A 5,768-nucleotide genomic window follows, 5' to 3' on the forward strand; every position below is an offset into this window, starting at 1 on the left:
TATGCTGAACGTTGAGACTTCGCTGTCTAATATTCTGTCAATTCTACGAACTCCTTGTTTAGTACTCATTGAAATTTGAGCAAATTATTTGCCTATTATTATTATTATTATTATTATTATTATTAATAAATCTGCTATGTTTAATGACACCCTCCACTATAACGATAGCCACTTCCTCCACTGGAAAAGTAAAAGTCTCAATTTCTGTCATGATGTAAGAGTATTTTCAGTTAACCAAAGGAAGTTAGACTGAATGACTATCTATGTCTGGATTAAAAAAAAAACTTTCTACCCATACCCCCAGAAGTTACCAAACGAGAAGGTAATAAATATCTTGTTGAAACAATTTGTCGAATTCAAACAATACTAACACATCAAATCCCAACTACGGAATCGCAGAATATTATCTTCTGTATTTGTTATCATGAAACCACGAACAATTAAGATTGACACTCGATTATTGATCAAAAGAATCAATTATCGATTGAATTGTATTAAGGATTGCTTTCTCTTAAATGATGCAAAACTAAAATGGCGTAATCAATATCAAGTCCATGTTAAAAAGACTTATACATGAAATATGCTGTATTAAGTGATTTGATATTCCAGATATATATCTGACTACAACTAAAGACACGATACTGCATCATTTCAAAGTCACATGGGATGAATTTTAATAAACAGATAATAAGGGAATCAATTTTTGAAATTAGCAGTGTCTGCTTTCATTAAAAAACATAGAACGTAATAGCACAGTACAGAACCCTCAACCGCCGCCCTGTGAAAACAATCTGAAGCCAATCTAAACTATACCATTCATTTTTCTCCCATATGTCTCTCTAATAACCATTGATATGCATTTCAATCGGGCGGGTCTACCACTGTTGCAGGCAATGCGTTCCATGCCCCTACTACACTCTGAGTAAAGGAACTACCTTTGAAATCCGTCCTGTGTCTATCAACTCTCAATTTAAGGCCATGCCTCTTTGTGCCAACCACCACCAACCGAGGAAAAAGGCTCTCAGTTCCACCCTATCTAACCGTCCGTTTGATTTCTAGTTTCAATTAAGTCAACTCTCAACCTTACTATTTTTAACGAAAACAGCCTCAGGTCCTTCAGCCTTTCCTCGTAAGACCATCCCACCGTTCTCGTCAACATCCTAGCAAATCTCCTCTGCAAACTTGGCCAGAACTTCCAAATCCTTCCTAGCATGCAGTGAGAACTGTACACATACCTCAAGTGCGGACGCACTTTTACAGTTGGTTTTGCACTGTTGCAGCATGACTTCACCTTTCCAAAGCTCAGTCCCTCTACGAATAGAAGCAAATATACCATTTGTCTTCTTAACAACCCTACCAACCTTTGTGATAAATTTCTGGGATCTATGTGTATGGACACCGAGATTTCTTTGCTCACCAACATGACCAAGAATCTTATAATTAGCCCAATACACTTTATTCCTGTTACTCCTTCTAAATGAATTACCTCACATTTTTCCGCACTAATCTTCGTTTACCACCTCTCAGTTCAGCTCTGCAGTTTATCTGTGTCCCTTTGTAACCTACAACACATTTGTCACTGTCCACAACTCTACCGACCATACTGTCTTCTGTAACTTTACTCACCCATTCTTCTACGACCTTTTGCAGTTCCTTTATAAAAATCACAAACGGAAGTAACCTCAAAGCAGATCCTTGCGGTACACTAATAGTAACTGAACTCCAGGATGAACACGCCCCATCAACTTCCAGCAGCTGTCATTTTCAGCTGGTCAATCTCTGATCCAAACCGCTAAATCACCTTGAATCCCATTCCTCCGCATTTTCTGCAATAGTCTACCGTGGAGATACTTATCAAATGCCTTAAGGAAATACGTATACATCACATCAAACGCTTCACCGTCATCCACCGAGATGGATGAGGGTAAAGTATATGATTTGGTGCATATGGGTCTTAGTCACGTTCTCAAAGAAACCAATAAAGTTTGTGAGGCACGACATATCTTTCACAACATGTTTGCTATCCCGAATCAACTTATTCCTTTATAGGCGATTATGAATCTCATCTCTGATAAGCTTTACAAACATTTTACCCACAAACGAAGTAAGGCTAACTGGACAATAGTTACCAGGATTTTCCCCACTCCGCTTTTTGAACAAGGGAACAATATTTGCAAAACTCCAGTCTTCTGGCAGAATTCCCTGAGACACTTGCAATCAAACTAAATAACATTTATCTCTGTAGTAACATGATGGCTTTATAACTAATTATCTGGTCTCTACATTTGTTTGAAAGCAATCATCTATTGCAAACTCCTGACATTTTATGGCCAAAAAACGATCCTGGAAGACAATATTGAATCACCCTGTCCAAAAAATGCAGTTCACAGAGCCACGTTTCCACTCGTGACTTTCTGAAGCATGACTGAGAACATAGCTCATGATGACTTAATAAAATTCGCTTAGAGCTGAACTTCTAATTGAATGTTAGTATTTAATTACATTACATTTGCTTTCTTTATATGAAATAATGCGGGGTTTGAGGAACAACATCATGACTGTTAGAATGACCGTTGCAAATATTTCAAAACCAGTCACAAAAAATGTGTGCAGTATTGATATCGAGATGGTTTCACAGAATTATTACTTATTAGCGTAAGCTCTGACGTTCGGGTCGAAAACGTTAATCACGTTTTGCTAGAAGTGTTCAATATTCATGAGGTGGTAACAGCTCACGACCATTGTAAAATTTCAGTGAATATCCTGAAATCTGACATTATAATGAACAGATTGGTTTTGATAAGGCACAAGGTGTTCTGTGGACATACTAAACTGTTGTGGTTCTGTTCGCCGAGCTGGAAATGTTTTTTGCAAACTTTTCGTCCCCTGTCTCGGTGACATCCTCAGTGCTTGGGAGCCTCCTGTGAAGCGCTTCTGTGGTGTTTCCTCCGGCATTTAAATGCCGGAGGAAACACCACAGAAGCGCTTCACAGGAGGCTCCCAAGCACTGAGGATGTCACCTAGACAGGGGACGAAGCGTTTGCAACAAAACTTTCCAGCTCGGCGAACAGAACCACAACAACGAGCACCCGAGCTACAAATCTTCACCCAAACTTTGAACATACTAAACTTTCCCAGGACAACCTCTCATGGTATTGGAGGGATGAAAGGTCTAGTGCCAGAAAACGACATTTTCCTTTCTTGGGCTGGGAAGATAGACGTCTCGCGCTGTGCCTTGTCCCTTATTCTTTGACTGTAATCACAAATGTATCTCAATTTTGTATGAAATATTACTTTTATGCTTGAAGACATGTCCTCACTTCCAAAATGTGGTTTGATCTTTTTGGATGAGATAAAGATTGTGATTATTTTAGAAGCCAAAGAGTACGGACATATCGTAAGACGAACGGCTGTGCATAACCAATTGCTGTAAAACTGTCATTTGTTTGCAATGTCGACGGTGTGGACTTCTGGGATGTAAACTGGCTGTGTATCTTGTCCTCCATGTTATAGTGCAACAGGTTTATTTCGAAGCAGTAACTTTCGAAACGCTGCTCAACACTTGATAAAGGAGCTTCAAAAGCTAGTGCTTCCAAATGTACCTGTTGGACGGTAACCTGGTGTTGTGGTTCGTAACTTTATCCACTCCATTCCAACATTTGCGCACCGAAATCAAATATTGCACTCATTCACAGGAAGAGTACTAAACTATCTAATTTTCTGTATTTATTGTGACATCAAGGACAGATGTTCTGAGCCATTTTGCTCATACTGGACTTTTTCAGGATATAATGATCGGATTGGATGGAAAGGAAAAGATAGATGTTGTATACTTCGACTTCCAAAATGCGTTTGATAAGGTGCCAAGTAAAAGACTCCTGAATAACCTATGGATGTATCGAGTTGCAGGAAATTTACTAACATGAATAGAAGATTGGTTAACCAATATATAGCAGAGAATTCGGATAAATGCATGTTTCTCTAGTGGAGATCATTGATGACCAGGGTGGCACAGCGGTCAGTGTTGGGACTGCAACTGTTCATGATATATTCAAATGATTTGGAAGAGGTAACCAATTGTAACCATTCAAGTTTGTAGCTGACACTAAATTGAGTGAAAAGGAAAACAGTGCAGACGATGTGGAGGGTCTATAGAGAAATTTAGACAGGTTACGTGAGTGGACAAGGCTCTGGCAGATGGGTACATTACAATAAAATGTGAGGTTATCCAATTTGGAAGTAATAATTGAAGGTTATTTCCATAATGAAAGATTGCAGCATGTTTTTGTGTTCAGGGACTTACAAGTGTTTGTACACGAATCACTAAAAGTTGATTTGCAGGTGTAACACATAACAATGCAAACGGAAACGGAGTTTTAGTTTGCATTGTTAGAAAGGTTGAATTTAAGATCGGGACACTCTGCTGCAATTCAGTAAGGTTTTGGTGAGACTACACCTGGAGAATTGTGCGCAGTTCTGGTCTCCTCACTTGACGAATGATATATTAGCTTTTGAGGCAGTGCATAGAAGGTTCACCTGGTTGTTTCTGGAGATGAGGGGTTAACCCTGATAAGATAGTTTGATCCACCTTCGGCTGTACTCATTAGAATTTAGATGAATGTGAGGCGCTCTTACAGAAACATTAAGATTATTAAAGAGATAGATAAGATAGAGGTGGACAAGTTGTTAAACGCTGGTGGGTGCGACTAGAATTAGGTGACAGGACCTCAAAGTTTAGAGGTGTATATTTAAAACAGAGAATAGGATGAACTGATTTTCTGTGAGCTGAGCGAATCTACGGAATGTCTGCTCAAGGAAGTAGCAGAGGCATCTTCATTACATATATTCAATACACAGTTGAATAGATGTTTGCATAATAGGTGAATTAAGGGTTTGGGGTATTGCAGTAGGAGGAGTTGAATGAATGTATAGATCAGCCGTGATATTAATGAATGGAGGAACAGGCTGCACGGGCCAAATGGATTATTACTGCTTCTATTGTTACGAAATCTCTTGCTGTACGATTGGTTGCTTGTGTTGTCCCTGAGATTATCATGAGGGGCATACATATGGATTGTTAAGTGTTTCAGCGGCTTCTTAATGGTATATGGAGTGACTCAGTGTTGAGACAAAACTAAGCCTTCCGTCGTCGGACAATTTTCTTATTCCATATATCAATAAAATAAATTTCTCTTGAATCGGCTGCAGTGCATTTTGATTCTTTCACGGAAGTATACATTTAGGTCTGACAAGCAAAATATTTGAGAAGTTTGTGAAATACTTTTAATCGATCTCTTTCACGAGTGCACCGGCCAGTGGGATACTATCAGTCATATTTATGCATAAATGGATAATTGTCGAAGGAAGTTCGGTATTGAAGAGATAATAATAATTGCCGATGAATTCTGAGGAAAGATCATTGGACCCGAAATGTGAGCACTAATTTCTTTTTCCATGTGTGACCAGACATTTTGAGCTTTTGGAGTAACTTCTGCTTTTATTTTGGTCGATGAGAAATCTTTTTTTTTCAAATAATCATTTAACAGCAGTATAGGTCACAAACCTACAAATCAGAAGGAGCAATAGTTGTTTTTTCAATCATCAGAGTCTGCTACACCGTTTAATAATATCGCACATGGTCTGATGGTAAAGTCAAATCAACATTCCTGACCAAGTTTAAAAAGAAAAATAAAGTCACCGCCTCAGTAAAAAAGAATCCATGCATCAGTGCATTGAAACACTGTTTCAGCAATCTTTTCCAGGAAAAT

Source organism: Chiloscyllium plagiosum, chromosome 49 (genome assembly GCF_004010195.1).
Source record: "Chiloscyllium plagiosum isolate BGI_BamShark_2017 chromosome 49, ASM401019v2, whole genome shotgun sequence".
In the NCBI taxonomy this organism is placed as follows: Eukaryota; Metazoa; Chordata; class Chondrichthyes; order Orectolobiformes; family Hemiscylliidae; genus Chiloscyllium; species Chiloscyllium plagiosum.